The 23,765-nt window shown below is 36.4% G+C and overlaps 1 long non-coding RNA gene across 1 annotated transcript; it reads right to left on the bottom strand.

The window, feature by feature from the left end:
* Positions 1–22,754: 22,754 nt before the first annotated feature.
* On the bottom strand, positions 22,755–23,046 carry LOC9661284. The gene is made up of 3 exons (XR_002993895.1): positions 23,003–23,046; positions 22,845–22,950; positions 22,755–22,794 (listed from the first exon to the last, which is right to left on the bottom strand). It is a non-coding gene; the product is annotated as an uncharacterized LOC9661284 (long non-coding RNA).
* Positions 23,047–23,765: the final 719 nt, after the last annotated feature.

The following is a 23,765-nucleotide window of genomic DNA, read 5'->3' as shown; positions in this document are numbered from 1 at the left end:
CAAACCAAACAGATGAATTTGATATAAGGAAAGATTTATTCAAAATGAAAAATAACAAAAACTTAAATTTAAATATAACAGATAAAATACTAACAAATAAAAAAATTATAATACAAGATGAATACCTTATAAAAACTAGTAAATATCACAAATTATTAAGAACTATAAATACAAAGCAAAGAATAATACATGATGACTACATATTGAAAAAAAATAAAGCAACCTAACAAACAATTGTGCTTATTTTTAAAAGGAAAAGCAGGAACTGGAAAATCAATGCTTTAAATACACTTATAGAAACACTCAAATGATATAAATAATGAATAAACAAAACAAGATAATAAATAATGAACCAGGACAAACAATATTAATAACAACACCTACAGGAAAAGCAGCTTGTAATATAAATGGTTCAATAATACATTCAGCTTTTGCATTTCGACCAGAAGCATCAAAACCATGTCAAACAATATTAACAAATGACACATTAGATAAATATAAAAGAAATTTTTCAACTATAAAATTTTTAGTAATAGATGAAATATCAATGGTAAGTATAAAAATGCTACAAGATATAAATAGAAGATGTGAAAGCTTCAAAACAACATATGGAATAGACTTTGGTGGGATGGATTGTATATTTACAGGTGATTTCTATCAATTAAATCCTACATTTGAAATACCAATTTATTCAACAAAAACATATATACCTGAAAATGATGTCTCCATACACAACCCATGGAAAAATAATTTTAAAATCTATAAAATTATTGAAATAGTGAGGCATATAATATTTATAAAAGCTTTAAATAAAATAAAAATAGGAGAACAAACAGATAAAGAGCTAGAATATATAAATAAAAAAGTCACCACAGATACATATAACACAGAATACTATTCTATATTTGCAACTAATGAATAAGTAAGAGAACATAATGAAAAAATAATACAACACATACAAGGTAAAGATATAATTATAGAAGCACAAGATAAACATGGAAATTCCTATCCTACACATTTCACACTTCCAGATGACACAAGAAAAATACAAGGACTACATAAAATATTACATTTGAAAAAGAAAATGGCAATTGAAATAACACAAAATATAGGAACAGAAGATGGATTAGTAGATGGAGTATTACAAAATGTAACCCAGATTGAAGAAGAACAAATAATATGAATAGAATTCCCAAATATAAAAACAGGTGAAAAAACAAGAGCTAAAGAAAACATAACAAGAAAGAAAAATAATGAAAAAAACTGGACACCAATAAAAAAAATAAAACAAGAATAATAAATATTACTAAAAATAAAAACTATGTTATAAGTAGAACCCAATTTCCAGTACAACCATGCGCAGGAAGAACAATATATAGAGCACAAGGATCAACAGTTATGCAATTAGGATATGACCCATATAAAACAAAATATCCAAGACAAGCATATACTGCATTATCAAGAGCACAAACATTGAAAGGGATACATTTATATAGACCAATTGAACATAAACATATAAAAATTAATAAAGATGCAGCTAAAGAAATAATAAGAATGATAACAGAAGCACCATGGCAAATTGATTTAATAGATTTACAAGAAGGAAAAATAGCTAACCAAACAATTATACAAGTTCTAAATACAAGATCTATTACTGCTCATCAAGAAGATATAAAGAGCGATTCACAATTATTCACATCAGATATAATATGTATGCAAGAAGTAAGAACACAAAAACATGAGGATTTATATTTTAATAAATAAAAATCATATATATATGAACAACCCCGACATATAGCAATATTGCATACAAATGACTATAAATCAGAAATAGTAGAAAATTTAAAAACAGAAACAATGTCAATGTCATATGTATCACTAGAAAAAAACAATTACAGATAAAAAAGTTATATAGAAAACCTGGAATAAATATATATTTATTCATAAAAAAACTACAAAAATATATACAGAAAACTGATAATATAAAACCAGTAATAATTACATGAGATTTTAATATTGACTACCAAATAGAAGAAGTAAAACCACTTCAAATAATAATGGAGAAAGAAGGATATATACAAATAATAAAACACAATACACGTAATAATAAATTAATAGATCATACATGGATTAAAGATATAATATATACAAAAGCAGGAATAGCACCTGCATATTGGACAGATCATAACAAATTATATATTGTAATAAAAAATATTTAAAAACAAAAACAAACCAAGCATTGCTGCAATACAACGTGCAGCAATTTATTATATATATATAGGTTTCAGTAGCTATCACCTATGCGTTTCATGTAGCAATGTTTTGTTTGCTTAATAATAGTGTTATTCTTATTTATTAATCCAATTGATTAAATGAAAATTTATAATTCTAAACATATTTATAATTTATAAAGATGAAATTAATCTTATTTCATTAGATGGTAGAATAAAAAAGAATATACTAAAAATTGTTTAAGAAATTTTTAAATTATAAATACAAGATTAATCTAACTGAATAACAATTGTTAGATGGTAGAATATCCTAGAATATCCAAGCATCTTCTATACAAGTTTGCTAAAGCAAACCAAAAATGGTATGGTTCCAATAGTGGTATATAAAAGTTAAAATAAAATAAGTAACTGAAATTAAAACTACCTTATAATTGTTTATATAAACATATTTGGTTATTATTTAAGTTTCACATTTATTTTCAGAATAATGTTTGGCAAATATATAGTTAATTTCTATAAATAAAAATTTGAAAACAATTATTTAATTTTTACCACTTTTTTGTAACAATCTCCCACACATATGGGTTTTCAGCCATGTATAATGTTGATTCTTTTAAAGCATAGCTATAAAATTGGAATTAAAATAAACTCTTTTAGCACTTATATTTAAAACCATGATATAGTTATAAGATTAGTTTTCCATATAGTTTCTAAGTTCTCACTTCATGAGTTCATGGAAGAGGTAAAAGAGATAAATAGTTCAATTTGTAATATTTTTTGGGGTTTGGTTTATAGGCAATGTCAGAAAAGTATAGAATATAAAATGTTATAGGCACTTTACTTTCTTTCCTTTCTTTCATTTATTATTATGTTTACTCCACCAAAAATATTTGGCTGTTTAAGCTAGGTAAGAATCATTTACTCTTCTCCAAGTCTATAAAATTTATGGAGAAAATCCAACTTATGTCCTTACATATCTAACATATTAGTTGTGTTTACAAGTGTTTTTTTAATATGGTTTTAGTATTTTCTTGTTTAGGATTCTCGTATGCAATATTTTTTTATATTGCTAAAATTTACCATTACATCCACTACAATATCCACACAATTTTGACATGTTGTAAACTAAATAATTGTATAAGGATGGCTAGAAATGTTTTTTTCTCCACAAATGGTAATGACCCTAATGAGATTGAAAGGGCTATTTGGGGGATTGCGCAATTACATTGCGAGTGTTTGTGTGGTTAGAGTGTCATTATACTTCCCTAAGAAGATTGAGAGGGGGACATTTTAGAGCCTCAGTGCAAGAATAGAGGATGCAATCTAAACATTAGAAAAACAGAAAATTCAAAGGAGGAGCAAGAATGTGGCAAAAGGGGGGTTATATGTAACAAGAGCACTCTACAAAGATAATAACACCAGTTTCTCATGGTTGTGGAATCCACTTGCTAATAGAGCACACTTAGTCGAGCAATAACCAAGAAATGCAACACAAACTTCAAGGTAAAAAATACTCAAAGCATTTTCAGGATCTCCTACCAACTTTATGTATGCATTAGGAACAATTAAAGGTCTTCCCCAATTACCAAATACTAAATTGGTTCTATTTATTTATAATGTTGATTCTTTTTAGGATGGTATTTCATGTCCTCGGCATTGAAGAAAAAGTATCTAAATTTTATTTTATTTCTCAAAAACTAAACAATTTAGGAGATGTATTGGCATAAGTGTTGCACAAAGGCTATTCAAGACAAAGATGAGGTAATGGATAACCCACTCCTTAGTGTAAGTGATTTAATTTTTTATAATATTTTTCACTTATTAACTCTCAACATCTTTTGCTAGGATGAAGACAATTGTGAGACATAAAATACTTAGGCCCCAAAGTGGAGCTGAAAGGGTGCCACGTGGTAGTGGCCAAAGCGAAAGCCAAATGAGCATAACACATTTGGACTAAAAGCTCTAACTTGAAAAATTGAGAGCGAGAGTGGAACTCCCAATGAAGGGCTCGAAGAACAAGCACGAAGCAAGTAGTAAGTGAGTCTCTAGAAAAGGGACACAAGAGGACTAACACACGACACGTGGAAGACCTGAGATGGAGTCCAAAATAGACCCGAGATAGAGTTTGAGATGGAGTCTGAGATGGAGTCCAAGATGGAGTCCGAGATGGACTTGAGATGGAGTTTGAGATGGAGTCTAAGATGGAGTCTGAGATGGACCCGAGATGGAGTCTGAGACGGACCCGAGATGGAGTCAAAGATGGAGTCCGAGATGGACCCAAGATGAACTCGAGATGGAGTCCGAGATGGAACCGAGATTGAGTCTGAATACTAATGAATACTAATACAGGCTGTTGGGTGAAAGCCCAAAGTGATCGTCCCCCAGGGCAGAGGGGGTGTGGCAGTGTTAGTGAACACAGCCATGGATAGAAAAGGGACTTGGTGGGGACTGTAAAAAGGATATTAGGGAAGGCTATTCCCCATGTCTATGGGCATTCTAAGGATGCTAAGGAGTGGATCTAGGATGATCACTCATGGACGGATGGCCCAGTCTTTTAGAAACGGGATTGTGATGTAGGTGGTGTTGGACCACTGGTGTGACCAAGGTGAATGGGCATGGCCTTAGCATAACGGGTTGATATGTCGATGGTACTTTGGGGTGTCGGTCATGGGATTGGACACGTGGAGCACTTGGACCTAGTGCAAGGGTTGAGTGGCATGGATGCCATCCTTGAGGCTAGCAAGCCCCAAGTCCTGAATTGGACTTATGGAGGTTGTGAATGAGACTCCTCCAAGTGGTTGGAGGTGTGGTTAAATGACTAAACTAGAATGGAAAAATTAGTCGCTTACAATTTGGTATTGGAGCTGTTCCTTAGTTTGACTTTTATTGGTGTTTAAATATATCACCACTAATGTTGGCATCGGAAGGTCCTAGGAGTGGGCTTATCCTTGAAGAGTAGTAAGTCAGGAAGACATGGCATCAGAAGGTCCTAGAAGTGGGCCTATCCTTGAAGAGTAGTAAGTCGGGAAGACATGGCTCTTCACTACAGTTCATGTGTGAACTTATAGGTGAGTGTAAGCTCTTGAATTTGGACTTCCTAGGAGGTCACTTAGCCCAATACTATTCAAATCCAAGGATGCTTAACCCCAAATATCCCAAGACTTTTAACCAATTGGAAAAAGGGGTGCACTCTTATTCATGGGCCCTTACCTTCTATATTTGAACCCTATGGATCGTCTCTCAAGTCGTTCTCTTTGGTTCTCTTTGGTTGATCTTTGGTCGTCTCTCAAGTCGTTCTCTTTGGTTGCTTTGGTGGATAGAAAAAGGCCAATAATTAAATGATTTTGGATCTTAAGAACAATATAGGGTTTTCCTTAGAGAGTTGAGGATGAGCGTTTAACTAAGAAAACTAGCTGATATAGTTGTGGTAAACAACTATAATTGGGATCACGGGAAAGATAAAGACTCCAAAACAATAAAGGAGTCACAAGATTATCCTCATATAATTAAGGTTAGTGCTCATGAATTTGAAAATAACCGTGAGAGGTCAAATATGGATGAGGACACAAGTCCTTGAAATGGTAGTCAGGGCTACCTTTTATAAATGCTAGAATAAACCCAAGGAGTTAAGTGTGTACTTAGAGGATGAGTCGGTATTCTCATCATAGGGACGAATAGTTTTAAGGGGCAAAGATAGCTTATAGGGAATGGAAAATAATTAAGTGTTGGAGTAACACCTGCGAAGATGGTCCTTATGAGTAAGACATGAATACAAGAAGTTGTATTCTAGCGAACTAGCACCTCAAAAAAATAGGACCTTAGGGGTTATTGGATTAGCAAAGTCCAAAGATGCTGGATGACTCAAGTAAAGTCAAGGAATGGTCCTAAGAGATTGGTAAAAGTATTTGGACTAAAGTGTGTTGTGCCCCACGAAAGATGAGGAGGATCATAAGGTCTAAGCATGAGAATAATAGGTATCTCATTGATGGTAGAATATGCGATATTAAAGTCATGGGAAAGGTATTCCCAAAAGAAAACAACTTTAACACAAAGCTGTGTGTAAACACTATAGTGTAATGCTAATGGTTAGTTGGCATGAGAAACAACTATATTATTCTTACCAAAGACCTAGACACAAGTAAGAAGTGTCATAAACGTAGGCTCGTGGAGCCGATGGTGTAAAGACATTGAATGTGCTAAGGCATAATGCCTTGAGGTCAAGTTGGCAAGTTTATGAGAACCCTTCCTAAAGGAATCCTAATGGAAATGGGAATGGCATAGCATAAGTTGGAAGGCATGCAGTTGGAGTATGGTGACCCAAATAACAATGGAGGTATAGAAGCACCAACAATGAGTGGTAGGACTTGAGAACTATGAGGCAACTACACAAAAGGTGTAAAATAATTAATTAAATTGGTAGAAAGTAACTACCCAAGACTTCTTATTGGGATAAGGAAGTTAGACATACCCTTATGAGGGATGAATTACTTATGTTGCGATACAGTAAGTCAATGTTATAAAGGGAATGTTTATTATTAAAGAAAGCCATCATTAGGAAACCCAAACACTCTAAAACACCAGGAAGTGGTGTTTGGTATCATGAGGGCATTTGATAAGGCTCAAGGGATTAAGTCCCTAACAAATGATGGATAAAAGGTGCTATCCAACATCCAAGTTTGTGGAGACGAGAGAAGTCCATTTATCCGAATTGGACAAAGCTAAAAAGAGATTTTGGCAAGGCTAGTGATAGGTATATAAAAGCCCATAAGTAGCAATATTAATCCTAGTGTGTGGGATTACAAGGTGAGCATACTCAGATTGAGGAACCACTCCCTAGGCTATTGGGTAAGTTCATCCCTAAGAATACTTGCTAAGATATGGTAGAAAGTGCAAAATTATCCTCCTAGACTGAAGGAGAATAACCGAAGGAAATATGTGAGGCCAAAAGTAAGTAGTAAAGGGATAGAACCGAACCATAAAAATTGAAGGGCATAACCAAAGGTGATTATGCAAGTTAGGAGTAGAGAATCAAATGCGTGCTCGAACAAATTACTACTAATAACCATGATGCCACGGAGAGTCTAAAACATGGAATTGTCCATGTTAGACCATATGACAATTAGAAAGTTTGCGAAATGAGAGGCCTTAGCAAGCAAAGGGACAAAGTTCCTTCAAAGTTCCCAAAGACAATTCTAAGTAGTTTAGTACTTAGAAAACCAAGTGTAAATGGTTTATAGAATGTGCAAAATTAGAGTGGCATAGCAGAAACATGGTTTTAAAGCTTGTTATAAGGCAAGGCTATCAAGGTTAGGGAAGTAGTTTCTGAGTGTTCAAAGGGATGGATTTGAACAAAAGTTGATGGTTAAGGACTTTCATGCTTATGCATGTTACATTGGTTGTGACTTACTAAGCGAGATTGGCAAGTCAGAGGAACAAATTTTCTAGTTGAAGGTGCTAACTTTAAAAGGGGTGGCTCATGGGGCCAAGCATGGAGGAGTTTATATATGATCACAGACTTGTCAAGTGAGAGGACTTGGTAGTGCAGAGGAACTAGATTCCTAAACTATGATCTATAATGTGCTTTAAGTATAAATTGATGCACCAGTATGGGGAGTCATGCTAGGCATTCTGGGTGATGCTATCCATAGATGCATATACGGAGGATGGGTTTAAGTCCCAACCCTTTAGTGCATAGATTCGAGTCCCAACTCACTAGGGCATGGTGATGGTTTGGAATATGAGGACACTTATTTTTTGGTGGTCATGGACTCTTAGGAAGGAGTTTGACTTGGGCACACCGCCAAATGGGAGATGCCCTGAAGTCATGATGCACGGTTAGATTGCTTAGTGTGGCTCGGCATATCTAACTTGAACACTTTGGTGCAAGTGGCACCAAGGACGTGGTTGTAAGGAACCAACTCCCCGAGGTGTTGTAGGCTAAAGGATCCCCGAAAGCATGACTAAAATGACAAAGAATTCATCGGATGGGACCGAGTCTGAGATCGAGTCCAAGACCGACTTTGAGACCGAGTTCAAGATAGAGTCCAGGATTGAGTCTGAGGCCGACTCGGAGACCGAGTTCGAGACCGAGTTCGAGATCCGAGATCGGGTCCGAGACCGAGTCCGATGTCAAGTCCGAGGTCGGGTCAACACATTTCCCAAGCCTTAAAGGTTGCGAGTGTCGCAAATGTGACTTCGGGTATCGAAAGATACTTGTCGGCCAGTCCTTACGGACACATTTTCCTTACTGCCACGACAGCAGGAGGTCGGTACTGCTGGTTCCCTTTATTAGCCCCTCTTGTCCAAGTGTTAGTAAACTGGACTTGGCATCTGTACTTGGCCGGATGAGCATAAGGAAGGAATTCCTAAGTGTCTATTTAGCCAAGCATACTTGGCCTGGCTTGTTAGTTCTCTTTTGCTCTGTCTTGCACTGGCTTGGCAAGAACCCTCGCATATTGAGACTAGTCCCTCAATATCTCTGGATGATAGTTTACCGTGTTTGCCAAACACCCTCGCTATCACACCCTTTGTGTTAGTCTCATTTTGGTCTCAAATGCTATTTATGGAAAGTGTTTAGATTTGCTTATTTAGCATATCTACGGAATGTAGAGGTCGGCCTGAACACAATGATGTTTGTCCCGTGTCCAAATTCGCAATCTAAGGCCATTCCATATTTAGTAAGTTTCGAGGTTGTCCCAGAGACTAACTCCTGGTACTAAGGGTGGCTTGGGGTGAAAGCCCAAAGCGTGTGTTCCTCAAGGGGGGGGGGGCTGTGGGGGGTTCCAAATGTATAGTAGGGATAGTGGTTGGAATGCATGTCCGACCACCTGAGACATTAGTTTGGCTCCCGCTGGGCTGTGTCGCTCCTTGTTCTGCGTCCGGCTTGGGTTTAAGCCCAAGCTCCATGTTGCTCTAGTCAGTGGAGTACCCTCCTTCTCGCATTAGGCCACCGGTATGCCAAAATTGTGCCAGACTCCGTCTGACACCATTTTTCGTGCAGGTGCTGGATACGGGGAGCTAGTGCTCGTGGGATTGTACCGAACCCTCGTTCGTAGCGCAACGGGCTTGGAGTTCGGCTCCAAATTCAGGTGCACTACAGCGAGCAGCTTTATGACATACGAGGATGTGGTTGTCATGATCCTTCCCCACTCTCTAATGTGGGACAGCCTTCTCACATACTTGGCTGACAACAATGATGGATTTGTCAAGTTTTCATTTGGCTGCCTTCTTTTGAGTATGGCGGTGGACACAAAAGGCACTAGTGGGTAGAAGTGAAAGGTCTGTGACTTTTTTATTTACAAATTAACTCTATTCTATTTTTTTTCCAGGTTTATTCCTGGAACTACCATACTCTATGCCACATTGGGAACCGGTGTAATGCCACATGAGCTAACGAGCATGCTACTCTTGCTTTACCAGGATATGACAACTCTACAAACATCATCCCAAATGTGATTGACTTGGACATTCTTCACCCAGCGTTCCCTAGCTATTGACATCGTTCAGCCATGGCTATGCAAATCTTGTTGGAGTTATTCTGTCCCCCAAAGGGGATTGTGCTTGATGCTATAGTAGGATTTGGGTTAATGGTGCAGGCAGTGAAAGAGACAAGCCGAGCTGTTTTTGCACTTGAGAAGGAGGGTGCCTTTAAGGACATTCTTAGGAGATTTTGCGACAGGTGATGTTAGTGCTTGAAATAATCTATAATATTTATTCTCAAATGTTTCTATGTCATTATGTCTACACTTATCACACACAGTGTTTTAGTCCACACACTTGATCTTGATGATATGAATGATTATATGGACAGAAGTCAATTCCACTTACCTATTTATGTTGAACGTATGGCACAACATTACATACAACACGAGCCTATAGTAAAGGAGTATTCCACTATACCCATTTCTGCTTTTCTAGATATGGAAGCAGAAGAAGATTGAATATATTCTGATTTTAATATAAATTATATTGTTTAATATATAATTTTCTTTCTTTGTAGACTAAAAGATTAATTCATGTCGAACCAATAATCTACATGAGCTTATGGAATACCTTAAACACCTAGATTTTATGTTAAAAATTCTTGGTTCGGGACGAACTAAGGTAGTGCCATTAAACTTTCACTAGTTAGGGGATTGTATTGACTTCCTTTGACTTTTGTTAACTTTCATTGACTTGACCTCAACTCAAAAACTACCCAGCCCCCTAAAGTCACATTTGCAATAAATGAGCACAAAACAATCGGTGAATGAGTCTCTAAAAAGGGATATAAGGACTAACATATGGCAAGTGTCGTGACATATGGAAATGTCAGGAACAAGTCCAAGATGGAGTTTGAGATGGACTCTAAGATGGAGTTTGAGATGGACTTGAGATAGAGTTCAAAATGGACAAGAGATGGAGTTTGAGATGAAGCTTGAGATGGAGCCTGAGATGGAGTCCAAGATAGACCTAAGATGGACTCAAGATGGAGTTCGAGATAGATCTAAGATGGACTCAAGATGGAGTCTGAGATGGACCCAAGATGGAGTCCAAGGTCAAGTTCAAGATGGATCTAGGATGGAGTTCGAGGTCAAGTCCCAAATAGGTTTGAGATGGAGTCTGAGACTAAGATCGAGACCAAGACCGAGGCCAAGACCAAGACCGAGATTGAGTCCAAGTCTAAGAGTGAAAGCCCAAAGTGATCGTCTCCCAAACCTTAGGAGGTTTGGTGAGCTCCAAAAGTATAGTAAGGGGAGGACTCCAATGGAGCCAATTTGGCCAGAAAAGGCTAGTGTGACCAAGAAAGGTTATACTCATGTGTTGGGTGATGATATAACCACTAAGGAGTCCAAGGTTAAAATGAATATAGACAAACAAGTGGGGTAGCTTGGTGAAGTATTCAAGAGCTGGCTCTAGCTTTCCCGGGAGATCAAATGATTGATGCTCCCAATTCAAGTGTGGATGGCACTACTTACTTTGATACTTGGCGTGGCTCATCGGAACTTCACTCTATTCACATGGCTAGAGCATCTAAGGGCAGAAGATGGGGAGAGTACCCACAAGGCTCATGTAGGGCCACAATGTTTCAAAATATCATCTTAAAATCCCAGACTATAGAAAGGAAGAGGAGCAATCCTTTGGTGTAATAACTAAGGATACAGTTGCATGGTGAGGAAATCCTAAAGTACAATAGGATTTAGTAGTCAGGCCTTTGGGCCTTGATCTAGTGGCAGTGTTGGTGAGCATGGCTATGAATGAAGAGAGACTTGGTGGGGACAGAATAAAGGACATTGGAGAAGAGTGTTCCCCATGTCTCCAAACATTCTAAGGGTGTTAAGGTGTGGTTAAGAGATGACCACTCATGGATGGATGGCCCAATCTCTGAGAGACAGAACTGTGATACAAGTGGTTTTAGACTATTGATTTTATAAAGGTGAATGGGCATGGCTTTAATGTAATGGGCTAATATGTTGGTAGTACCTTTGGATGTCAGTCATAGAATCAGACTAATGGAACACTTGGAACCAAGTGCAAAGATGCTTTATTTCGTTAAAGTGGGACTTATTCAGTAAAGTGGGACATTAATTAGCATGTGTCCACATGCCATTTCCTAGTACTTAATTAATATTTATTAATATTTCTATCAGTTTTTTAATTTATTTTTTTATATTTCACAATATTATAACACAAAATCATATGAAAAGTTTTTAATTTATAAATTATAAAGTTAAAACTTCAATTTTTTATTGTTGTTATAAAAATGGCATGTGGCCACACACCATAAGTGGGATAATGAAAAGTCCCACTTTAACGAAATAAAGCATAAAGGCTGAGTGGCATAGATGCTATTCACGGGGTTAATATGTCTCCAAGTCAGGAGTAAAACTTATGGAGTTCATGAGTGAGACTTATCCAAATGGTCAAAGGTGTGGTTAAGTGGCTAAAGTGGAATGGAAAAATTAATTGCTTACACCACCAAGTCAAGTACTCGAAAGCAATAATGACATATTTATTGCTCAATTAATTGTGGAAAAGGCCCTATTAGATTAAACTCCACTTAAATGGATGGAAAGTGCAATTAACTTTAACCATCCTTCTATACCATAAGGGAAAGTAGTACGAGCTTAATACCAAACATAGCTATACATATATCATATAATATCATCCTTTTTCTGTATGAGCATATGAGTTTGATTAAAAAGCTGCATAGGTCTTTCAATTAACCAAAGATGCAATAAGTTATAGTAAATGTGGAGAAAACATGGAATAAAAATCAAAAGCATCATCAATTGTAAATGGTTATTAAGATCAATCCCTAAAAAATAAAGGTCAATGTAAATGTCAAAATAGCAAATTATCAACAAGTAATGCAAGATTCTTAACCCATTATAAAGCCTTCAGATCCATGACTCAACTTTTGAGCCTCATGAACTTCACGAAGAAAAGGTAAATTTAGCTTCACACCTTGCGGATATTAAATATCAAGTATAACAATTGCCAATGGCATAGAATCCTCATCCAAAAAATCAATTAATGCTAGAATAATAGGTTTGTTAAAAACACAATAAAAGAATAAAGAAGGGAGAAGATCAAATATATGACTTTGAGGTTGTTCATCACTTTAAGCCATATAACTAACCAAGTTTTTTCACTTCAATAATGAAGTAACCACAATATAATCACCTTCTAACAATATTTGAGAACTATAGAAGTATATATGAAGCTTTTCAAAACCCTAAACTGCTACTAGACACTTATTTTCTATTATGGAGTAATTCACTTTTGCTAATTGTAAAGTATGATTGATGTATATAATAGGATAATATTGACTAAATACACTTGTGCTCTTTTGTATTAACACACTTTTAAGATTAATATAAAAAACATTCATACATAGGATGAAATATCAAGTGTAATCAAGGTACACTAAAACTGGAGAAGTTGTCAACACCACTTTAATACTTATAATGGTGTAGTATGATAAAAAAGGTGATCAATAAAATGACCAAGATGTTGCATCTTGCCAAAAAAGCATTGCACATCATTCATACACTTTGAAGTAGAAAACTTTAGAATAGTCATAAGTTTGTCATGATTAACTTGCAAACCTTTATAAGAAATGCAATACCTAAGATAAATCATGTCTTTCGATCTAAATGCACATTTTGACCACTTCAACTTCAATCCAACTTTCTACATTTGATCTAACACTTTGTGAATATTATAGGTAACCTTCTCCCACATCCCCTTAGAGTGGATCAAGACATCATCGATAGAGTTAGTAGTCATCTCTAATATATTGCAAAGATGCTTTATTTCGTTAAAGTGGGACTTTTCATTATCCCATTTATGGTGTGTGGCCACATGCCATTTTTATAACAACAATAAAAAATTGAAGTTTTAACTTTATAATTTATAAATTAAAAACTTTTCATATGATTTTGTGTTATAATATTGTGAAATATAAAAAAATAAATTAAAAAACTGATAGAAATATTAATAAATATTAATTAAGTACTAGGAAATGGCATGTGGACACATGCTAATTAATGTCCCACTTTACTGAATAAGTCCCACTTTAACGAAATAAAGCATAAAGAACCTTCTCTATTATTTGTTGAAAAGTTGTTGAAGTATTACTCAATTTATATGGCATCATCAAGAACTTGTATAAACCAATGATATATAGAAAATAGTCTTGGGAATATCCTCTTTAGCCATTAGAACTTGCCAATACCAATAAGCAAGATTCAAGTTGGTGAACTAATGACTTCACCTAAAATGGTTTAGAAAATTATCAGTGTGGGGAAGAGGGTACATATTTGGAATTGTCATATCATTTCATAAATGATAGTTGATGTAGAAATAAATACTTCTATTAAGCTTCATCATAAAATGAGGTTTATATGCCTAATGACTCTAAAACTTTTAGATAACAGCTTTCTCTAACATCTACTAAATATTTGCTTATAAAATCTTGATCTTCTTTGGTGACTAATGCCAAATAAGAATGTTGATCAGACAAGCATCTGTAATTTTGGCCCCAAACAATAATTTAGGGTTGAAGAGTAGCATACTCTTGCTTCAAGCAATTAACCACCACAACACAAAGACTGTACAAGGGATTTAAAGGAATAGAAGAATAAAAAGGAAATGTAGTAAAAAGTAATGGAAAGACAAAAATGATAGAAACAAAGGTAAAAGTAAAAGACATTTGGATCCCACCACAACATTGATACCTCAATTATAGAAAAGAGCTTCATATTAAGCCTCCACAATACTTGCTTGGCTGAGAATGTGTTGCCACTCCTACCAACATGACATTACATTCTCATTAAGAACCTAATGTAGAAAAAAGTTCTTTATAAGCCATTTCAATTAAGAATCTTCTACTATTATATCCATCATATCCTTGTCCTTTACATCTTCCATTCCATACTACCTAAGGATCTTAGTTTTCAACTATGTTATTACAGTTGTCATGTTATCACAAGATGCCTGTAAGTGACTAAATTTTTCATTCTACTTTAGTTACTTAGCCACACTTCTGACCACTTGGAGGAATCTCACTCACAACTTTTATAAGTTCTATTTCGGACTTGGGCTGGCTAGCCTTGAGGATGGCATCCCTACCACTCAACTTTTACACTTGGTCCAAGTGCTCCACATGTCTAATCCCATGATTGACACCCAGAGATACCATTAACATATCAGCTTATTACACTAAGGCCATGCCCATTCACCTTTGCCACACTAGTGGTCCAACACCACTTGCATCACAATCCCGTCTCTCAAAGATTGGGCCATCTGTCCATGAATGGTCATCCTAGATCCACTCTTTAGCATCTTTAAGATTTCTGTAGAATGGGGAACAACCTTCCCCAATATCCCTTTTTCAGTCCCCACCAAGTCCCTTCCTGTCCATGGCCATGTTCGCTGACACTGCCACTGGGTCAAGGCCCACAGGCCCGACCACCAAGTCCCACTATCCCTTAGGATTTCCACACTATGTGACTGTAACTTTGGTCATTACACCAGAAGATTGCCCCTCTTCCTTTCTATAATATGGGACTTTAGGACAACATTTCAGAATACTGTGGCCCTACGCGAGCCTCATGGGTACTCTCCTCGCCTTCTGCTTTTGGGTGCTCTAGCCATGGGCTTAGAGCAAGGTTCCGTTGAGCCACACTAGGTATCCAAGTAGGTAGTGCCACCCACGCTTGGACTGGGAGTATTGACCATTTGATCTCTCGGGGGAACTAGAGTTGGCTCTTGAACACCTCACCAAGATACCCTTCTTGTCGGTTTATATTCACTTTAACTTTAGACTTCCCAATGGTCATTCCATCACCCAACACTTGGGTATAGCCTTTCTGGGCCAAATTAGCCTTTTCTGGCCAAATTAGCTCCACTAGGGTCTAACCCTCACACTCTCCATACTATACTTTTGGAACCCTCTGCAACCCCCCTCCCCCCTGGGGGATGATCGCTTTGGTATTTCACCCAACAGCCTATACGAGTATTCGATTAGTATTCGGACTTGGACTTGGTCTCAGTCTTGGTTTCGGACTCGGTCTTGGTCTCAGTCTCAATCTCGGTCCCGGTCTCGATCTCAGTTCCATCTCAGACTCCATCTCGGGTCCATCTCGAGTCCATCTTGGACTCCATCTCAGACTTCATCTCAGGCCCATCTCGGACTCCATCTCAAGTCTTGTGTTTGTCCTTTTGTGTCCCTTTTCTAGAGACTCACCTATTGCTCATTTTGTGCTCGTTCCTCGAGCACTTTATTGGGAGTTCCACTCCTGCTCTTGACCTTTCGAGTTAGAGTTTTTAGTCCATATGTGTTACTCCCATTTGGCTTCCGCCTCAGCCACTACCCCATGGTAGCTCCTCTTTGGGGCCTAGGGATTTTATGTCTCATAATGCCTTGGAGATTCTTATGTTCACTTATAAGGCTATATAAACTTCTCATGTATACTTCTCACACACTCAAGATCGAGACATCAATATAGACAATCCCTCGCAAGTTTTCCAGGAGCAAAGGGAAAAACAGCTGTTGCTCCAGCCCCCTCGGCCACGCCCAAACATCACAAAAAAATTTCCATGAGCACACAAACTAGGAAAACGATTTTTACCCAGTTACCTCCCATCCCAGGCTGTGCTGCCTCAAACATCAGGGAAATTTTCCCTCTATATTTGAACCCTATGGATTGTCTTTCACCTTACCCTTTAGGTCGAGTCCAGCTGAAGCACACTAGACTTGCTAGATGTTAATCAATATGTGGTGTGATTTCTTTAGCCAACCAATAAAGCCGAATCCAAAACTTTTAAATTCCTGAATTTGGACTTCTTGAAAAGTCACCCAACCTAGTATTACAAGGACATTTAACCCTAAGTATCCCAAGACCCTTGATTTATTGGAAAAGAGGTGCACTCTTATTCATAGGTCTTTTCCCTTTATATTTGAATCCTATAAATCATTTTTCAAACTGTTTTCTTTGGTTTTTTACAACATTCTAGATGGATTATGCCTTGTCCAACACTACCCTATACCATAGAAGACATATAAAAGAGTATGATAAAAGGGGGAGAATCCTTAAAGTTATATTTAATATAATTGCACTACAATTAATCCATACTAAGGATGAGGTCAAAATATTGACTTACCAACATCTAAAAGATTGGAACTCAATCTCGAAATCACCCACACGATTAGGTTTTTCTCAATCTTGTACACAAGCATGTGTATGGTAGTTGCTATAGAGAATGAAAATTGATTCTATCACACAACACAAATATAAATAACAACATGTGGCAACAAGTTGAGTAATAGAAGATAAACTCAAATTTGTATCAACCAACATAAAGAGGATAACAGTGAATCTCATAATATAAAATTAAACTTGAAAAGTAAACATTGGATGAATTAGTACCCAATGAACCCCTTAATAATATTCTTAAAAGAAGGATAAAGGAGTTATGGACTAATTCACACAAAGTCCCTCCACTACATATGCACTTCCTTGTTTCTTGGAATAATTTTAATATCAAGACCTTTCACCACAATAGCACTAATAAGATGTTGATGATGCCAAGGTTTCTACTTAGGAAATGGAGGATATAAATTGGGAAAATGTAGATAGTAAAATATATGTGGCTAACCTCATCATATGCTCAGTAGTGAGCATCATGGCCACAACCATGTCTCTATCTTTGTTATTGAACATGAGCAGCAATCAATAGCAAACCTCCATCAGAATAAAATCATCTCCCATAGGAACCAAAGCTAAAGCATGTACAACTACAAGTGGGAGAAGTGATATCTCATTGTATTGTGCAAGTTAAAGAATTATCAAAGGTAGTTAGGGTAAGTGCATGCACAAACTCCACAAGATCTTGATGAAATACTAGACCCAATTTGATTTGCTTTAACATATTTTGCTCTAGATAAAGCAAGAAACTTTAAAAGCAAACATTAAATTGTATAACTAATTCAAATAGCCGATGATAAAGATGATGGAATTGTTGGAAGGCATCATCATAGTTATTAGCATATCTAAATGCATATTTTAAGATGACTTGAAAAAGGCTCTAATCCACATGAGTGGTTACACCCAAACCATTATACCATTGTAATACGGTTTATTGCAAACATGTGGGGAATTTGTATAGACACCGGGCATCATCCCAAAAATGATAGATAATAATCATTGAAAAGTTATCCAACCAATAGTACACATTATCCCTAGGATTCCCATGGAAGAAATTTGGCTGAACACAAGGATTAGAAGTAAAAGTAAGAAGAGTTGCACTATATGCTTTATTTCGTTAAAGTGGGACTTATTCAGTAAAGTGGGACATTAATTAGCATGTGTCCACATGCCATTTCCTAGTACTTAATTAATATTTATTAATATTTTTATCAGTTTTTTAATTTATTTTTTTATATTTCACAATATTATAACACAAAATCATATGAAAAGTTTTTAATTTATAAATTATAAAGTTAAAACTTCAATTTTTTATTGTTGTTATAAAAATGGCATGTGGCCACACACCATAAGTGGGATAATGAAAAGTCCCACTTTAACGAAATAAAGCATCTATATGCCATGAATGCTACTATCAATTGAGTGTAGTTGGTCAACTATAGCCATTTTGTATTAAGCAATTGCATCAATTGTTGCTCTAAAGTCAAAGGAGGAGTATGTTATTATAGCATGAAGATAAATAAAATGAAAAATGAAAAAAAGGGAAAAAATAAAAAAGTTCTAGGAATAAGAGAAATTTAAACAATGCAAATCAAAATCCCACTATACTAATATTAGCATATGTATAAATTGAACCTCATAATATAATATTGTTTTCTAGGTGAGAAAGGTAAGTGGTATAATTTAGGTCCTCTAAAAATTAGGCAAACCTCCTCTCTAAGCATTAGCTTTTTAGCAAAAGAACATTTGCTAGACTGTTTCATTGTCTTGTAATTATGCCAATGTTTCTTATAAAGCTAAATAAAATTATTACATAATACAATAATACATACAACCAAAGAGTCCCTTGTCATATTTGTGGCTGCTGCATCTTCAACCATGTTAATGATGGCTTCTACCGGCATGGATATAGTCTATAAGCCATAGAAGTTAGTCATAATTAATACATATAACACAAGAAGTAATAAACCTTCTTTCCATTTGTATTATTAGACACATTTGCCATTCACTCTTCATCTACCATTTGTGCTAGTGGTAGTGTAGGTTTTTATTTCTACATCTTGGTTTGCATTAAGTACTATTTTCTTGATATTTTCCTTAGGATGCCTATAAAAAAATAGCAATAAATATATAGTTTAGTTCACTTCTAATAGAAAAAACACACTTCAAAGAGCTCTAAAAATTACATTTTGTATTTTTAAAATTAAGCTAGGAAATATTAATCTATATATACAACTAAGCTACAATTGAACACTATCAAATTAGCTTTTATTCATTATCATTTTTTGGTATGGTATGGTGGCTTCTTCTCCATATGTCTCTTTTGCCATGTGATTCACTCTAAGCCTACAGAAAGAAAAACTAAATGGTTACAAATATTGTGTAAGGAAAACCTTTTCATTGGTTTTCTCATTGTCCTCATCCTAACAAAAGATGCTGAAAAATAGTAACAAAGAAATACTATGAAAAACTCATTGACTTGCATTAGGGAGTGGGTTATCTATTGGCTCATCTTTATCTTGAATAGCACTTCTGCAAAACTTGAGCTAATACATCTCTTAAGAAGTTTAGCTTTTGAGAAACAAAAAAAAATTCAAAATTAATGTATACTTCTTTCTTCAGTGCTGAGGACAAGTTTGGAATGCCATCCTACATCACAAACCCTTACATTGGCTAAAAAATTCAAATTTATAAGTGAAATTATCTTCATTCACAGAACTTTGTATAGTCAAGTATGTGTGTTATCATAAGCTTTCTCAACTTTTGTAGTTTCAATGATAATAAGTCATCACATCCTTGCTGGTTGAAGATCCTAGAAAAATGTTATTGAACTCTATAAAGTTTTGTTGAAATTAATATGGTTTATACCTAGCTTTTACCTAGAAATGCAACACAAACTTCCAATGGCAAAAAGTACTCAAAACATTTCTAGGACAGCAAGAAGTTTTATTATGAGCTATTGGAGGTATTTTCCAATTATCAGGTAGCATATGATAGGCAACTACAACAGAGAACAAGGTTGATTGAGCGAGTACAAAAAAAATTCAAAATTAATGTGTACTTCTTTCTTTAGTGCTAAGGACAAGTTTGAAATGCCATCCTACATCACAAACCCTTACATTGTCTAATAAATTCAAATTTACAAGTGAAATTATCTTCATTGGTACTTTGGTACTCTTCTTTATAGCATCTACCAACTTCTTAAGTCACTACTGCAATCCAATGAGGTTATCTCCTATTTTCAACTCACAAATACAAAAGATATTGTCTACTAAGTTTGTGCCTATATACTAGCTTAATCAGCCTTGTTCTCTGTTGTAGTTGATCATATGCTACCTGTCATAATACAACTTCTTGCTGGGTAAAGGTTGTAGAAGATCCTAGAAATGCTTTGAGTACTTTTTGCCCCTGAAAGTTGGTGTTGCACTTCTTGGTTGTTTGGGTGTACTTCATTAGCAAGTGGATGCTATCATCTTCATAGAGTGTTTTTGTCACACATGGGCCCCCCTTTTGCCACATACCTACTCCTCTTTGGCTCCTCCACTTCGAGATTTTTTAGCATCCTTACTAGCTGGATTGCATTGTCATCCATGTCGCATTGTCAAGTTCCAAAAGTTTCTAGAAAAGCTTTTGCTCTAGATCTTCTAGAGGAAGTCTAGTGACACTTTGACCACTCTCAATATAGTCCCACAATCCCTTATCAGACAGCCCTTTCAATCTTGTTAGTCTTGTTAGGATTATTATTACTCAAGGTCAAATGAAAATTATATTAAAAACCATATGATTAGACCAAAAAACCTACATTAATTCTGAGCTCAAATACTCTCGCTTAGTATTCTATACTCATAACTATCTACACTTGAAGCTTGTTCTTTTTTTTCTCCAAAATCAAGCTCATCTTTTATCCTATCTAAAATTGTGGTCTCTCCAAAGAAACTTTCAATCTTCATTGTTGTATCATTGGACACTTTTTCTGCTCAATTGCTTTGGGTATAAAGTTGACATCAAGCCACAGCTTGTACCTTGAAAATTATACATAAAAATATTTTAGAAAATATATAGTTTTTAACATTGTTTTACCAATTCTGATTGCTTTGCATGTCAAGTACCACCATGGTGGGTGTGGTCTGCTATAACATAGAACTAGTATGCTATCTTTGCCACTACTTCTAACTTGTCAAAATCGTGTGGATATTGTAGTGGATGTGACAGTTATCTTTAGCAACATAAAACAACATTGCATATGAGAATCCTAAACAAGAGAATTCTAAAATTAGATTAAAAAAAAAAAACCATTTGTAAACACAACTAGTATGTTGGGATGTGTAAGGACATGAGTTGAATCTTCTCTAAATCCTTCATAGCTTGGAGAAGAGCAAATAATCCTTGCCTAACTTAAAGAGCCAAACATTTTTTGAGGAGTAAGCATAATAGTAAATGAAATAAACTTTAGTCAAAGCAAAATCTCTAACTTCCTATATTTTATGCTTTTCTGATATTTTTATGAGCTCAACCCCAAAGCATCACAAATTGAACTATCCATCAGCAGATCTGGTATGAAAAAATGGTAAAAAGTTATCAAAATTTTTAAAATTTTAAAAAAAAATTATTCAGAATTTTTTTTAACCTATATATAATAAAATTTCTGTGTGTTGCAAACAACACTTGGTTTGCTTTATCTTATGTATTAATCCAGTTAATCAAATGGAAGTTTATAATTTTAAACATGTTCATAATTTATAAACACAAGATTAATCTTATTGAATATCAACCATTAGATAGTAGAATAAACTACAGTATACTAGAAGTGTTTAGAAAAATTTATAAATTATAAAAATGTTTATAAATTATAAATATAAAATTAATCTAAATGAATAACAACCGTTATATGGTAGAATATCCTAGAATATCTAAGCATATTCTAGGTATAGTCATTACCATCCTCTACAGATTTGCTTAAGAAAACCAAAAATTAAAAAACCATATATAGAAGCTATGAGGAGCTGAAATATCAAAGGTGAGGACAACATCAAGAACAAGATCAAGGAGAGGGTGGAGGAGCTTGACGAGGTTGCAATGACTCTGGAACCAGAGGAAGAAAAGAAGAAGAAAGAAAAGGCAATGGTAAGAAGTGGAAGAAAGCTACCATAGCTAGTGTCCAGGCAGGCTCCCGCAAGCAATGCCAAGGTGCAAGGAGTGAACAAGAGTAGCAGCAGTGGCAAGCTCAAGATGGGGTGTGGAAAGCTAAGCGTGCAGCTCCTGCCTTATTTGAGGCTCTGTTTCGCAGAGAATGTGGCTGAGAGTAGCCTTGCTTTCAAGACCTCCAATCCATTATCCATGATGGATTGATTGATTATCGTGGTGTCAGTCAACGCTATCTCATTACTGTTCTAATGAGCTCATTCTAATGAATTCATTGATGTGCGTAAAGAATTAGTGACTATCGTTGACTGCTGTGACTACTATAACCTACTACTTACGATAAGAAATGTTATTGAAAGTTTATATTTTTAAAAACAGGAAATTAAATGTCCAAAGTGTTTGTTTGAGACCTGCAATATAATCCCCCAATTCAATATCTCTCTGTTATCTTAATGAAAAGTTGTTGTCTTGTTGCCTTGTTTGAAACTTGCAAATCATAATCTCCTGATTCAAATGCCTCCAGACTTCTCCATCTGTTATAATTTCGATTGAATACCACGGACCTGCCTTTGCCTGTTGTGGTTTAAAAAAACCGAAGTAATTTGTTTCATGAATCTTCATTCTGTGCCTGCAACCTCAAGCGTATCATCAGTCCAAAACGACCGAACAGCGTACCTCCTTTCGCTCTAAGCTCCATCGAGCTCAAGCTTAACCTCCGAGGTGGAAGGCTAGTTCAAGCAGAAGTTATACTTTAACTCGAGGCATGGAGACTGTTTACCTTGGCATCTGAGTCGTGTACACGAGCAGCCAAATGCGAACCTCCAGAATTGGCCGAGTGATTTGCCTCAACCACGGGCTTCTCCAGATTCTCCACCTCACGGATCCTAAAAGTGCTCCATTAGTCACTTGTTCTATCTCTCAAGCATGAAGACTTACCTGTGGGAGTGCTTGTTGCCGGGCCTCCTCATCCCAAACCCGGTGCTTCTCCATCTCAGCTCGCTTCTCTGCTGCTACTGCAAGCCGAACAACGAAAGCATCTCCAGGATCGAACACAGTGCCACGATGAGACACTGGATCCAAAGCCTGTTCCTGGGCTCTTCGATCATTGCCGCTCCGACAAGCAGCACTCGACGAGAATGGATCCTCCGGGAGAGAACCTCTTGGCACCTTCTTGTGCTCGTCGATTCCGTGGATCGCTGCTGGTGGATCTCGTCCCAATGGTGGCGTCAGGCAGTCGTCAACCGAATCGGTAGCAGCACCATAGATTGGATTCATCTTGAGAAAAGCCGAAGGTGGCAGCCGCCTTGGAGGCCTCGCGAGTGGAGGATTGGCCACCTTTGTGCTGGGATTTAGCTGTGACGGTCGAAGGTGCTGCTTGCTCCTCTCTTGAACGAAGGAATTGAGCTTGTCCCGGAGCTCTGCGTCCTCAATCTTGCTCAAGGGAACGAGATACTCTCGCTGACTGCCGCTGCTGCTGCTGCCACCGCCAGGAAGATGGCTGCTCCCGACGTAGTGCACCAGGATGTCGTTCGCCTTCTTTCTTCTTCCCTTCACGAGTATCCAGATGCCGGTGATGATGACCACCATAGCAAGCAGGAAAAGGACGATGCCTGCCACAAGCAGCCCCGGTGTCGCAAACGCTGCCGCTGCTGCTGCTGCTGTTGATGATGACGACCCCAGAGGCGGAGCAATAGACAAG

Source organism: Selaginella moellendorffii, unplaced genomic scaffold, assembly GCF_000143415.4.
Source record: "Selaginella moellendorffii unplaced genomic scaffold, v1.0 SELMOscaffold_54, whole genome shotgun sequence".
In the NCBI taxonomy this organism is placed as follows: domain Eukaryota; kingdom Viridiplantae; phylum Streptophyta; class Lycopodiopsida; order Selaginellales; family Selaginellaceae; genus Selaginella; species Selaginella moellendorffii.
Note: the sequence above shows the minus strand (reverse complement) of the source record. Positions and strands in the feature narration are given on the sequence as shown.